At 38.1% G+C, this 14544-nt stretch overlaps 1 long non-coding RNA gene across 1 annotated transcript; it reads right to left on the minus strand.

Annotated features, from left to right (window-relative positions):
* Positions 1-518: 518 nt before the first annotated feature.
* Positions 519-4448, minus strand: LOC130251384 (uncharacterized). Its single transcript, XR_008840136.1, has 3 exons — positions 4367-4448; positions 2380-2524; positions 519-1092 (listed from the first exon to the last, which is right to left on the minus strand). It is a non-coding gene; the product is annotated as an uncharacterized LOC130251384 (long non-coding RNA).
* Between the last annotated feature and the right edge of the window lie 10096 nt (positions 4449-14544).

Raw genomic sequence — 14544 nt, forward strand, 5'->3', positions numbered from 1 at the left:
AGTGTCAATACCTCTAACTTAATGAAAACTAGTTTGTGCACCAGGCTCAATGTATTCAAATATTTTATGTAAGTCTCTTCAGGTCAGAGATTATGGACAAAAATTTCATCCTAGGCTCTACACTTTCTGCACAAAACTGTGCAAACTGTCTTGCAGAAGATGTGCAGTGGCAGGGTCCCCCAGTCAGAAGGGTACAGCACTGCTCAGCACAGCATAGCTCATAGCAATGCAAAGGCATGCTCTGGAAAATGAATGAAGCCTCAGGACCAGCCTTATGTCATTTGCTGTCTTGCCTGGGTGTGACTCCAGGTTTTGTATTATTTCATCACAAAGAAGTCATGACCTCTTTCAATCCCAGCTGCTGTTTGTCTCCACTTCCTTCTTGTTAAATCAATACTAGCACAGGAAGTGAAATTTGCCTCATAAATGTCCACATCTAATCTTAATCTGTTAGAAAAACTTAAAAAACAAAAAAAACCCATAAATAACTGTACAGTTTTTTTTATTAGATACAAGGATCTTTATCAGAAAAGAAAGGTTATATGAAAAAAAACATATAGGATATTGGATGCACCACAATGATCTGCAGATTTCCCACTCAGCTTTTTGTGCACCTGGGATAAGGAATGTACTTAGAATCTATTTTTATTTTTCATTATGGAAATATGAAGCCTATGAAGAATGTTGCACAAAATCTCCACGGGTTAGGAGAGACTATAAAGATCATCCTCTAAAGAACTGCTCACCTAGAATCTCTCCATGGGTTCTGGCCAACAGGAAGACAAGAAGTCTCTATACTTACAAGTAATCATACCTGCAAACTCTACATTTTGCTTGCCTCATTTTGTGCACTGAGTTGACTGAAGGTACAGCAAGATCTCCACAGGGAATTGTCAAGGTTATCAAAATACACTCCCAAGGTTTACAGCAAGGAAGGAAAATAATGAAAGATTTTATACTAGCAGCACAGTTAATAAGGGAAGAGATGCAGACAGCACACATTCAGCTTCTTTTCTCTGCTGATCTCTGAAGAAAAGGCAGGTCATTCTCATCTTGATGAAATGCCAACAGATGGAGTTAAAATTGGAACTCCTGGAAGAAACAAGACATTATTGGACATAGGTCTGCACAAGGAAGTCTTGAAAGCAAAGGAAAAACAGACATATATGTTTGAGTTTAAAAGTACATTTTAACTACTTAATCAGTGAATGAGGATCTTGAGAATTGTGTGGCTTTCCTACTCCCAGGATAATCCTTCCTCACCAGAATGGCCTGGTGCTTCTTGATAGGCCATTTTTTGGGAAAGCTGAAAACCTGAGCTTTAATCCTTTCAGTCTGAGGTAACAGTCAAACAGATATATGCAGGTGCAAAGCACAGCTGAGACCTCCCACATGGTTTATAAGCATCAGTAATCCCTTTTCAACTGATAACTTTGGCAGATAAATTGGACATATCCCAGAGCAGACCCCAGTCCACCCTGCCTCGTCCCTGAATTCAGCACTCCAAAGGCAGTGACTCCTTTGTCCTATCAGTTCAAAATACACAACTCTGTGAATATGAATAGGAAGTTCCTGTGCACATTGCATCTAGAGCATTTCTAATTGTAATATAATTTTGTGTTTCAGGAAGGCTGGTCAGATGAGAAAATGTAAAGGGAACTGATCCTGATGATAACGATAAGGACAAAGGGGGTTTGGTGTTTAGCTCATGTTCCCTTAGAACACAGCCTGATAATAAAAGGGAACAAAAGAAATGTGATGAATGAGAGTGGGGCTCCAAAGAGGAAACAAAACACGCTGGCAAACAAAGATAGTGAAATAATAGGGATCCTTTAAACCAGCTGGCGCTTTCCCGCAGAACCTAAAAGACACAAAATTCACATGGGCCAAACAGGCTGATTGCTAAACATTTATATGTTTGTAAACAAGGCATAGTTTGGAGTCAGGAAGAGTCAGGGCTGGATGATGTGCTGACTGAATGGAACATTAATTTGGTCAATTGAGCCTTCAGTGCTCCTAAAACTTCAGACTTATTTAAGTAATATAACTGCACTGTATTTCAAATGAAAAATAACTTTGGTCACAAGCATTTTCCTGTTTCCAGATTTTACAAAATGAAATTTGGCACTTAGCAGTAGAACAAAAAATGACAAGCATAAAAATTCAACGAGCAAATCTGCATTTTTTGATATCCTGTTTAGATGAAATGAAAATAATAAAATGTTTCAAGGCAAGTAACCAGGTTAAGGCCTGATGTCTTCCAGTGCAAACAGATGCAGGTGCTTTGGTTTCCTTTTACAGAAATACTGACAATATAGAAACTCCTTCAGCTTTTTTGTCTCCATTGTAATCAAAGGCATAAGAAACATATGAACTCACATATAACCAGCCACATCTGCATATATGTGCCTTTTACTGTAGATTGAGCTGATCCAGACTTGTACAAAAGTAACTCTAGCCTCTCCAGACTGTGGTGATGAGACTGTGAAAATCTGACCTTCTTGCAGTAGAAGACATCTGATGTCTATGATGTAGAACAACATCATTCTAGTTACTTAAGGGTCTGGGTTTTGTTCACTTGTTTTTTTAGCTGTGGAAGGACTACCTAGAGTCTTCTTAGCACAGATCCTCCCCTCCTGATCCCAAATAAATAGTTTCACTTATTGACACAAAAGATTCTACTCATAAAATACAGAATAACAGAGTAAAGTTAACTTCCTAAGTGAGAAGTGTGATCAACACATGCTAGAAAACCTTTCAGGGCCATTTGTAGAAATAGCTGTAGTTGTGTTGTTTGCATTAGCACTCTGAACTATTCCCAAGCTGAGACCAGATCTTTGTGTTTGCTCAGGCATAAGGGGAAGTGTTAATGTTTACTGAGACAGAATGCTGTTGCTTAAGGAGCTTAATTAAATTTATCGTTCTTGGCCCATGGTGTTTCACACACTGAGCACCAGAGAAAGGCAGATAAGGACAATCTCATTTTCTATGTTTTTCAAGTAACTGTGACAAGTGGAAACATCAGTCTGAAAATGACCCTATTTATTAACAGATTTTCTTGCCAAATCCTCATTATAAAAAAAGAATGTAGAAGTGGAAAGAATCAAATTGTGCATTGAAGGAGATATATTTCATATGAATTAAAGATACTTATCTTCATTAAAATAACCTGACAGAGAGTTACCGTGCTTCATTCAGATAGAAAGACTTGGTATTCATATTTATTTTCCATTTACAAATGAGAACCCCTCAACTTAGCTGGGGCTGTTCATCTTGAAATTTTTACTTGGAATCCAGCCTGGTTTGCAATAATCAAAGGTTATTATCTGATGGGTAGGAGTGGAGAAAATAATATCTTGGGGTTTTTTCTTCCAATTTTTAAATTACTTTGGTTAGAATGTGAGAACAGCAACCCCCAGATAGGCAGGGCACTGGTCCAGCTCAGTCTCTGACACTGGAAGCTGAGAAGGATGTGATGGATCTGCCTTATCTATGTCTGGTAGTTTTTTAAACTTCCCTTTGCTTTTGGTCTCTGTGGCACCCTCTAGCAATGAGTTTGTAATTTTAATCACACATTATATGAAAAAGCATCTTCTGATAATTTTAAGCCTGCAATGTCCCTCAGCTATGTAAAAATAGCTGTTTACATTCTATATCATTGATGATTTACAGATATCCAATAAAATCCTTTTAGCCGCTTTTTTTTTTTGTCTATGCTGAAGAGTAATACAAGAGAAAATAGTCTGTAATATTTCCTCCCCTTGCCTAGGTGTTGTTCCCATTCTCTGAACCTAATTGCTGCCTATCTGTACCTTTTTTTAGTTTACTGTATCATGGAGCCAAAGTTCGAGCATTACTCAAGATACAGTTTCACCAGTGGCTCAAAAGGTGGTACAATCATGATTTCTGTTTCATTTTGATACCTGCACTCAATGAGCATCTGATAAACAATGTTTAGTTCATTGGTGAAGTGTGGCTTCAACCTTTACAAGTCATGCTTACTCCCTCACATATAAAGCATGTAAGTTCACCTTCATTTTTTTGACTCTTGTCATTTATTATTGACTAATTTTGCCATATGAAAGCAGCTCCCTTCTTGAACTTGGGATGTTGGTGCCTTTTCCATTTTTTGCAGGGATACTATATTTGAATACCTTCGACTACTACAGAGCTGTTCCTCCATAGTCATATAGAGAAATACTTCCTTTAAACTGCTCAGTATTAAATCTAGAATGGCTTCCCTTCTTGTGGATCACCTGACTAGCTGGGCCAAGAAACTATGTAAACTGGTTGTCTCTGAATAATAGCGTGCTCAGAACTCTTCCTAATCCCCCTGCAGACAGCTGCAGTCTCCCCTTGCACCTACCTGACCCTTGCAGCCTTTAATCTCAGGGTGCTTTGCAGCTGTTGTCACCCTTTGTGTGAGTCACCACAAGCACAGCCTCGGCCATCAGGTGGATTTATCATGCTGAACTTTACTCACTGAACGGGTAAATATTTTGTCAGAGCTTGCCAGGCAGCCTCCCACGCTTGTCATCCACAGAGAGGGACAGGCATGCACAGAGTGCTGCTGGTTCTACCAGCTTTGGGATGGGGGGACCTGTTTTCTAGACTGTCCAGGCTCACTTCCCAGTGCAGAACAACTGTTTCTTTACTATTGCTCCTTCCTGGATAAGAAATTTGAATCCAAATTAATTTTACAGCACTTATTCTTCCTGCTACCAATGAGAAGCTGAGCTTTCTTTTAATAAGCACTACTGCTCCTCTAATGGTGTAGTCTTCTCTGTTATTCAGATGTATTTGAACTCCACTGCATTACATTGTCATACTGATTATTTTCTATCAGATGCCTACTACTACAGACATTTAAAATTAAATATTCCTGTTCACTAACCTCCATCCTCAGACCTCCAGCAGTAACATAGAGCACTTTCATGTAGAATACTGATCCAACCCATTTGTATGTTTGACTTCTTTTGAGTGTTTGCACCAATCTTTGTTGCCTGCTGTTTGGATTTTGTCATCTTCTCTCAGGCATGCAGAGCATTTTCAGTTTTGCCCTTCCAATAATGAGTCACTCCAACTGGCATGTTCCCCTGCATCTGTCACCTTGTCCTCAATCCATTTTAAAGCACTCCTACATTATTTTTTTTTTTTCTTTTAATCCTAAACACTAGCAGACCCTTTCCCTTCTACACTGAAAGCTGGGGTTTTCACACATTCTGTATTTGCCTCTGTTATATTTACTGGAATGGTGGTTTATGGAAATAAAGACTCTTAAACACAATACTTGAGAAGTTCAGGGAATAGAAATGCTAAATGATAAATATGAATCTGTGCAATGTTCTCATGGGACACTCAATCATAGCAGCCCAATTCAACAAGAGAGCAGAGAGACATGGTGAGTCTGTTGATCTTGCTGACAGAGTACCTTGGTCCACACCAGTTTGCTTAGAAGAACAGCAAACACAGTTTGTGCATAATTTATCAAAAATGGAGATTTGTGGTTTTAAATAAGCAAACAAAATTCAAGTATTTCTCAACCTGTACACAGTTAAATAACAGAAATAAAGAAACAGATACAATTTCAAACACAGAGATGCACCTTTTGAAGTAAATGATTTATTAAAAATTATGTCCTTGGCTTGGGTGCTCACTGAGGCATGCTATTAGGCTGAGCTAATTTCTTGTGTCTGCCTTGGAAAGCCATTACCCAAACTGTCACAGTGGTTTGCATGTGCAGCACAGAGGAAGACAAAAACCTGCATCCTCCCCCTCCAGGGAGTGCTCCCAGAAAGCTTTTCAGCCTTGAGTTCCATTGCAGATTTGTCCTGCTACTTGGCCTGTAGGGAATCCCATGCCCACATAAAGCCTATGGAAACAGCACAGCCCTGTGCTGCACGTGTTCTCTCTCCACAGTCAGCCTTACATGCATACTTAAAGGGTGTGCTGGGGAGGCTGAGGCTGATTCCATTCATAAATCCAAGCCTTTGCAGAATATTCACCATGCTTCCTCTCATTACACTATACCAAGGACACCTTGAATACAAGGGAGGATTAAGCTTGGTCAAGCCTCTACTTTCAGGGGCATCCTATCCCTGACATCCCCCTTCAAACACCCTCATTCCCCTAAAAATTGAATTCTCCGGAAAATTAAAGGTATTTGTATTTATGACTAAGAGCAAGAAACTGAAAACTCCATGTGGAACTTCCTGTATGTGTTGTGCATGCATAAACCCTCGGGTATTTTACACAGAAATGTTGATTATAATTATAGTACTAGAACCTTTCTATCTGCCAAAGCGTCTGCCTTGCACCTGCTCTCCTACCATGGAAAGAGAGCAATGAGAGAGAACAGAAGCTGCATCAGGAAAGGGAAGAAAAATAGTAATCTCTAGAAAAACACCATCATTTTTTATTCAAACAAATTTTTTATTCAAACAAATTTTTTATTGACTTCAGTGTGGGGAAAAAAAACCAAGGATGGATCTTCCACTCTTTCCCTGCTCATGCTATAAGCACACTCATGAAGGGCATCTCAGCTGTACAGTTCTTTGAAGAATTGAAATGAAAGGATGGATCCTCAGAAGCTGGTCTTTTCTCTTTGTCTGACTGAACATTAACAGGTCTTGCAGTGTCAAGACAGGTTTTCTTTCCCTCCCTCTGAATGGAATGTGTTTATTGGCACTGCGACATTGCCTGAGAATTCATACAGCTCCCTTGCAGGTCAAAGTAAAGTCACTGCAGGTTTCAGAGGGAGCCAGGGCAGGATTTAAAATGGCATTTCCTTTTGAAGCCACTGAATCCTTTCTAGATTTCCTGTGTGCTGCCAGTCAACATAAGGCTTTTCCTGATAAAAGCAAAATGTGCACCTGGAAATGAAGCCCTCAGCTATTCTGTAATTAATAGCAGAATAGCTGTTAATAGCCCCTACGTCATAAAATTTTTTTATATTAATATACATACTAATATATGTTCAAATCCAAAAAAAAGCTTAGTCTCAACAAGGTGCTTAAGAATGTTTATGGATAAAAGTTTTTTTAACAGAGCATTCAATTACTATTTTTAAGAATTATGCCTAGCAATCCATATTCACATCTGCTTAATCCTTTCTACATAATTCAGCAAATAAAAAAATTAATAACCCCACGATTAAATATACATGTTTCAAGGTATTTTAAGTATTTATTTTAGACAGAAAGGTACTTGGTGTGCATGTGAAACCATTTTTTATTATGGATTATTTGCCAACAATATGAGAAATCTCTTGCAGTGCTGAGAAAATGAATACCTAAGGTAATAATTTCCAGGATTAGCTCTGCATTTTGGGTGGAAAATGTCCTTAAAATTCTTTGTGTTTTAAATTTCCTCTTAATAGAAGCACCATTTGAAGAAATACATATTTTTCAAAAATTTTTATTTAGGAAGATAAATCTGACAACTTTTAGATTTCCTATTTTTCAGTTTCCAAACAGGCCACATATATCCAGGCAAAAGTTAATTTAATAAGCACTTCATACATATGTAAACATTCCATATATATGGTATATATATTTAATGGTGTATATATACATATATATAATTATTGTTGGATAGTAAGAATATATATATTCTCTTATATAATGCATATTTTATATACAATATATTTTTACAGTATATATGTAAATATAGCTAGAGATAAATATAAATTCTGTGAAGGCGAAAGAAAAAGAAACAACAAGAATTTGCAATGTCTGTTATAGCCATGAAGTACTTCAGTAACAACAAAAAAAATTTGATGTGATATGAACTGAAATTTTGAAGAAAGAACCAGTTTACGAAGATGAAAGGTAAATGTAATGGAAAAATGTCAGACTCTTTTTTTATACTCATGCTGCAGTAATGCCTGGAGGCCAGAGAGATACTTGGCTGACTAACAAAATGCTAATTATCCAGAGACTTCTGTTTCACAGAGTAAAGCCACATCAGTAACTTAGAAAGTGGGATCTGTGGAATTCTTAAAGCAAACTAATGAAAAAAATGCCAGGAAAAAATTTAAAAGATGAGACAGTAAAAAATTTTAATAATGTGATATCACACTTACTTGCTGTCCTGTATTTCATGCTGTAAATACTAGGATGTGCAGGAATGCAATGTCTCTTAATGAGACTGGGGCTGTAACTCAAACAGGAAAGAAATGAATAAAAATGTGAGCAGAGGAAGATGTTTAAAATATTGAGGATGCAGCTTTAAAAACATTATGATAGTGTTCTTCAAGGTCTTAAAAAATGACAGATTTATGACTATCATAGAAAATTTTCAACCATCTATTTTGAAACTTTTTTCCTGCATATGATACCTGTATCTGAGTATCTACATTCATGTCAAAACTAAACATTGTATCCTATAGTTTTCTGTTTGATATAAAATATATTGAATATTTTGATAAATTTGATAGTGAACAATATCATGAATATGATTTTTGGGCATATAAAGATATGCACAAAGGCTTTTGAGGGAAATGAAAAAGGGGAGGATCTCAGGCAAAATCTCCAGATGGAATACACCACAGACACGTCTTATACTCACCGACAATTGTGTATCAAAACAACATTATAAAGATTGTGAGAGTGAGCACCAGAAAGTTAGAAAAATTCCAGAATTATGATTGTCTACAAAACTTAAATTCAGCTTGCATGTGCATATGCATTATGGCAGTCAATGGCACCACCACCTCCTGTTTTTCACAAGTCCCTTCCCTCTCTCAGTGCTCAGAATAGGTGATGAGAAGGTATAGATTGGCTTTTCAGCATATCATTTGTTCTCTGCTCAGCCTGCACACTCTGATGGCTTTCTTTCATAGCAAAAACAAGACAGGATTTCAAAATGCTGCTCTGATGGCCAGGGCAATTGGACCCAAACCATTCTGTGATACTAAGATTCTGCCAGTGACCGTGGCAGCTGCAGGAATTAAACAAACATCACAGAGCCATTAGAGACTACTGCTGCCATTTTATACCACAAGGCCAATGTTAAAAAGGCTTTTTATACATGGCTGGCCAGTTTGAGGCAATGAGGACTTCATTTTTCCATAGACTTGAATTATATAGTACTGCATTTAAGGCATGATTCTCATTAATTTCAAATGCAGTCCTGAACCCCAGATCCATATTGTTTAAGCTATTCAGGACACAAAAATGCAAGTGGGAATTTGCAATTGCAAACCTTGGGAGGAGTGGACTTAAACACCTACAAATCTTACTGCAGTCTCTCGTATCAGACAAACAAATACAGAAACATGTCCTTTGGATTCATATTACCTAGCTTGAGACATCTAAAAGCTATTGTCAAGCTAAACTAGGCATTTGTAAGTTAAACTGGTCATCTTTCAGAGACAGTAGAGACACAGATTGTGCCAGAGAGCTTCTCACCTGGCCTGCCCCATGCATTTTAGACACTTTAGGACATTTTTAGAAGACATCCTCTTCTCCTAGGACACAATCAGTTGTCTGAAGGTTTCTATCAAACAGCAGCCTGAATTCATCATGTTAGATTTAGAGGAATAACCATTAAACACTTAAATTTGATGAGCTATAACTCACATGTGAACCTCACAGAATTTTAAGTTTCTGGTTTTTTTGGGTGACTGCAGCATTTAAACTGCTCCACATTACAGCCCAGAGTTATATTTATATGTTATATGTTATATAAATACAAATGGAACAACTAGGAGGCAAAAAATCATCATGCAATTATAAGATGTGGGCTTTGGAAAGGATGTACACAGGGGCTATGACTCCTATACCTATTTTATTCCCAACTCAATTTCCCTCTCCCTTCCTCTCAAGGTACTAATACTTTAGTCATGTATCTTCCCAATTTTGGTTTTTCATCTTACTTCTTATTAACCAGTCCCAGGTTCCAGCTTTCAGACCTCTCTTTAGATCATGTCTGGGAACAAGACATCCAGGCTCAATATCCTTCACTAAGAAGAACCTGTCTCGTGTCTTTTGACTCTTTTCCCAGCATTTTCCCATTTGTAATCACTTGGAGGTCTTCCTGTCCTCAGTCCTTCAACAATCTTACCCTGTTCTGACATCACCAAGTTATTCTTTTCCAGTCCAAATTGCCCTTCCCATGCCAAATGCTTTCTTTTGCCAGCTCCTGTTCAAGTCACTCTTGCTTTGCTTCTGCAATCTTGCTCCTTGGTAACTGTCCTGCCCATTCCCTCTTCCTTTTCTCTGGTGCCTATTTGGGACTTAGATCCAGTCTCATTGCTCAAATGTTATCTGTTATTCCCACATCCTCAAGCTGCCCTTCCCCATATCTACCAAAGCCTAGTCCACTCCAAAAAAAGGCACCAGAACTTTTTTATATTGCAAGATGATCTTCTCATCCCTGGAAGTGTTCAAGGCCAGGTTGGATGGGGCCCGGAGCAACCTGATCTACTGCATGGCATTGCTGCCCCTGGCAGGGAGGTTGCAACTAGAAATGTCCCTTTCAACCCAAAACATTCGATGAATCTCAAAAATGACTCAATGATTTGAGATGGCTTATTTTGATTGCAGTTCCCTCCCTCCCCCACAACTTCCCTACCACAGAAAAATTTAGCCCAAATTTGGAACATTATAAGCAATGGAAATTGTGATTTTAAGGGTACTGACAAGCAGCCTTAAAAACAAGTGATATCAGTTTTTATCTTTGGTACCTTTGGCATTTATCTACATCTTCATTAAAACAGACATGCTAGCAGCCTATTCCCTGTGTGATCCACTAAGGATCCTTGGGATGTGAGCATGCTCAAAGTAGTGCTGAAATTCTGACAAGATGGAATTGGCAGCCCCATAACATCAGTCACAAGAAGCCAGGGAGGAGCTGCAGGCTTAGAGGGTGTCTGTCAGCACCTATCTGCAGGCACCTGTGTAAGAGCTCTGACATCCCTGCAGTGTGGTACGAGATACTGTGTGTGTTCCTCCGGCTGGCACTGCTTATCTTTAGGACTCACATCGCCTTTCTCAGGTGCTTGTTTGTCAGAGGTACAGCTCTGTTTCCTGCAATTCATTCCTTCCTGACAGAGGTTAAATGCTCCATTATATACATCATGCTTAGTGGCGTGCATCTTTTTGGAGAGTTGATGAAGCTGATAGCTTGGAGAGACAAGGGAAATTGAAAAACAACCACTCTGCCTCCATCGCTATCTTTGTAGCCAGGAAAGCAATATATCTGAAGAAACAGTTAATTGAATGGAACATTGTGAGAGAGGAGATGACATTGCTAGAGACTGTATTACCAAAGGGGTCAGCTCAGGACATTCCAATGATTATCTTAATTTCTTCATCTCCTCTGTCAATAGCTGTTGACTTCATTTCATTTGGCTGCCTCTCATTTCCAGAGGCAAGAGGGCAAATCCTGCCAGTGCCACACTGCAGCACTGTGTGCTCCAACTGCAGCAAACACTGTGACATTATGCTGCATTATGCTGAGCCAGCCAGACACTTCTGCTGAGCCCTGGCATCAATGATGTATCAGTGTTTCACTGACTCCCATTCTATTAAAAGAGGTTAACAAGATTGGTGTTCAGCACTGATGTCTCTGTTTCTTATCTGCATGGAATTTAAAGTGCCCATAACTCAATAGCGAATGATACTCCTATTTTTTTTAAAGATCCCTGTAACTGGTGGCTGATTCCATTACACATTCTCAGTCCCCTAATGGGCTGCTTTCCCATGTGGATACATTATCCCTTACCATTTGCCAGCCTGGGCCTGGGAGCGGAGCTCAGAGTGGGAGGGAAATGAGGAAGCCCAAGCTGCTGTGTGCAGTCACACTTGGCCACATGGACGTGCAGGGCTCTCACGTGTGCCACGAACACAGCACATTGCTCATCCCCCAGCAGATTCCTAGGATCACCCCAACAAAGTTCGTAACAGCATCAGTTCTGGGATAAACCTAAGAAAGTTGGAGGGTTTTAGTCCCATTGACACGGTGAAAGGTAGAGCTGTGCCCCTTCAAGTGAGGCCATTTCCTCCTGAATTACCAGGAGATGGTTCCCAATAGCAAAAAGAAGGTGAAAAGATAACCTTTATTGGAATTGCATCCCTCCTTTTCACAAAGTTTTCCTTCCAGTGTTTCAGTTAAATAGAGGAAGGGGAAGAATAAGTTTCTCCATAAAATGAAAGAACGATGTTTAATACTATTACAGGCTAGTCAAAATCGAGAGAAATGAGGGGAAGTGGGATGGATGTGTCCATGAAAGAGGATTCCCTCTTTACATCTCCAAAATCCACCTCTGCAGGAATCACCTGGCACTTTGATTTAAGTGGAAATACATTGTTTTGATACTGCATTTTTGTACAAAAAGGATGGAAAAAATACACATTAGCATAAGGACAAGCACAACCTTTATTAGCCAAACAATCATTTTATAGCCATTGATAATGCTGGTAATGTGAATAGACTGGTCTGCTGACTTAGTTCTGTTCTTTTTTTTTTTTTTTATTTTAATAAAAAGACTTAATTTGTATTTATTTTATTTCTTGGAATGCAGTTTGGATCTCATATTATTTACTGACAAAAATAAACCATTTTGTGGAAATGCTGAATGAAATCCACTTTCAGGTACCTTAGGTTTATTGAAAATACTGTATCAAATCCAAACAGTGGTAAGGATAAAGATTGGTGAGCACATCTGTGGTGGTCTTTTTTTCTTTGCAAATTGATATTTCGTTTTCAAACTATAGTAGAAAGAATGCCCTTTGTGTCATATCACAACTAAAAAATGTTAAAGGCCTCATAAGACACCATTGCAAGTTTTTATGAAACTTTGTCACTGCACACAAATGAACATCTATAAAAGTTGTTTACAAATTTCCTGTGCAAACTTTGCTTTTAGTAGGAAAAAAAGATCAATTTACGAGCTAACAGACCAAATATGTAAATAAATCACATATGCATGTACAATCAATACCTATATGCAAGTATCAGGCATACACTGACTTTCAAAACCTGGTCCTGAAGTGTTGCTGAAAGTGGAAGCATCAAGGTGAAGCTAGGCTAGAAAATAATCAAGATCAAATTTTGTCTGTTAATCAGTTTCCTCAGTTCAGTCTCAGTAAGCAGAAAAACAGTTCCACACAAACCTTGCCTTTGTCACTAAAACAAATTCCTGATAAGACCAAGCCAATTCTCTCCCAATATCAATGCATGCAATAATTTTCATGCAATGTCCCTGCTTTACTAATAAGTGAGAGGTATCTCTGCCTTAAGGGAGGTGAATATGAAGCCAGCTGACTGTTCTCTGTCCAGATATTCCCATGTCCCAGTGTGATTAGCACTGTCTTGTCAAATTTAGCTCTAAGCCATTTGTGAACACCTTCTTTGTTTATAGTAGCACACTGAAATCTGCACAGATCTCTGTGTTTGCTTTTCTGTGTATCCTATTAACAGTGCACTACATTTCAAGATGTCACACTGCAGAAAGCCACAAAAGCATTTTTAATCAATTTAAATCAAATTTTAAAAAATTACTTTCATCCTGGAAAAGTAGTTCTTGGTATAATTCTGAGAAAACAAAATTGGTTTTTTTCCACTTTTGTAAAATCAGAGTGACTGTACAAGAATTTTTGTACTGCATTTGAAATTCTTCAACTGCAATTTTGTACAAAAATCCCTATAAAAAAATCAAACTATAGCTAAGCAGGATTGAACCCTGTAAATGACCAGCTGTGATCTGCTTGGAAAGTGGTATAAGGAAATTTTTAAAATCTATGACCTTGAGAGAAATTTTCAAAAAGCTGATAACTGATCAAAAGCCCAGGTATTTTTATTATCACACAAGAGTAAATAAAACCATAAACCACAATATTTCAGTTTTAATTCCAGTGTAATAAAGCACAGTGTATTAGATCCTGATTCCCAGCCTTCCTTTCCTAGAGGCAGTCTAGTTATATATGTACAACCAAGAATAACCTTCAACTCAGGACTTGCACTTTTTTTAAAAAGTAGAAATATGAAAAAAACAGGAACTAAGGCACAGAATGGGGAAAATTGCTTTAGTTAGATGAGTCAAGAATGCATGAGAACTACCTCTATTGAACTTCATGTTGAATTCAGAGCTATGTACTCCACTACAATATTAAAATAACCAGTTTTAAGTGTATTCCATCAAGCCTATTTGACCAGCTATTTGTTCAGCAGCAGTCTGAAGTTCCTACCTGAAGGGATTCTAGAACGATGAAAATAATGCATTGTTACTGTGCACAAATTGCAGAAGAGACAAACATGACAAAGTTGATTTACCATTTACCATAGCTGATTTATGTATCCCTGATTTACCAGTTTACAGACCATATTTCAAGGTCAATGAGAAGATAGATAAATATTTTGGGGTTTTTTTGGTTGGATTTTTTTTTTTTTAATTATGTCAATGATAACAAGTTATTATTGCAACAACAGATTCTGTATTTCTCTCAACAAACAGGATTACTGAATGATAAGGCCAAGAAGACTCATACAGTGTGAAAATATGCAGGGGAACAACAGCTGTTAGTCATTATTTTCTCCTTA

The sequence above is a fragment of the Oenanthe melanoleuca genome, chromosome 3 (assembly GCF_029582105.1).
Source record: "Oenanthe melanoleuca isolate GR-GAL-2019-014 chromosome 3, OMel1.0, whole genome shotgun sequence".
Classification (NCBI taxonomy): Eukaryota; Metazoa; Chordata; class Aves; order Passeriformes; family Muscicapidae; genus Oenanthe; species Oenanthe melanoleuca.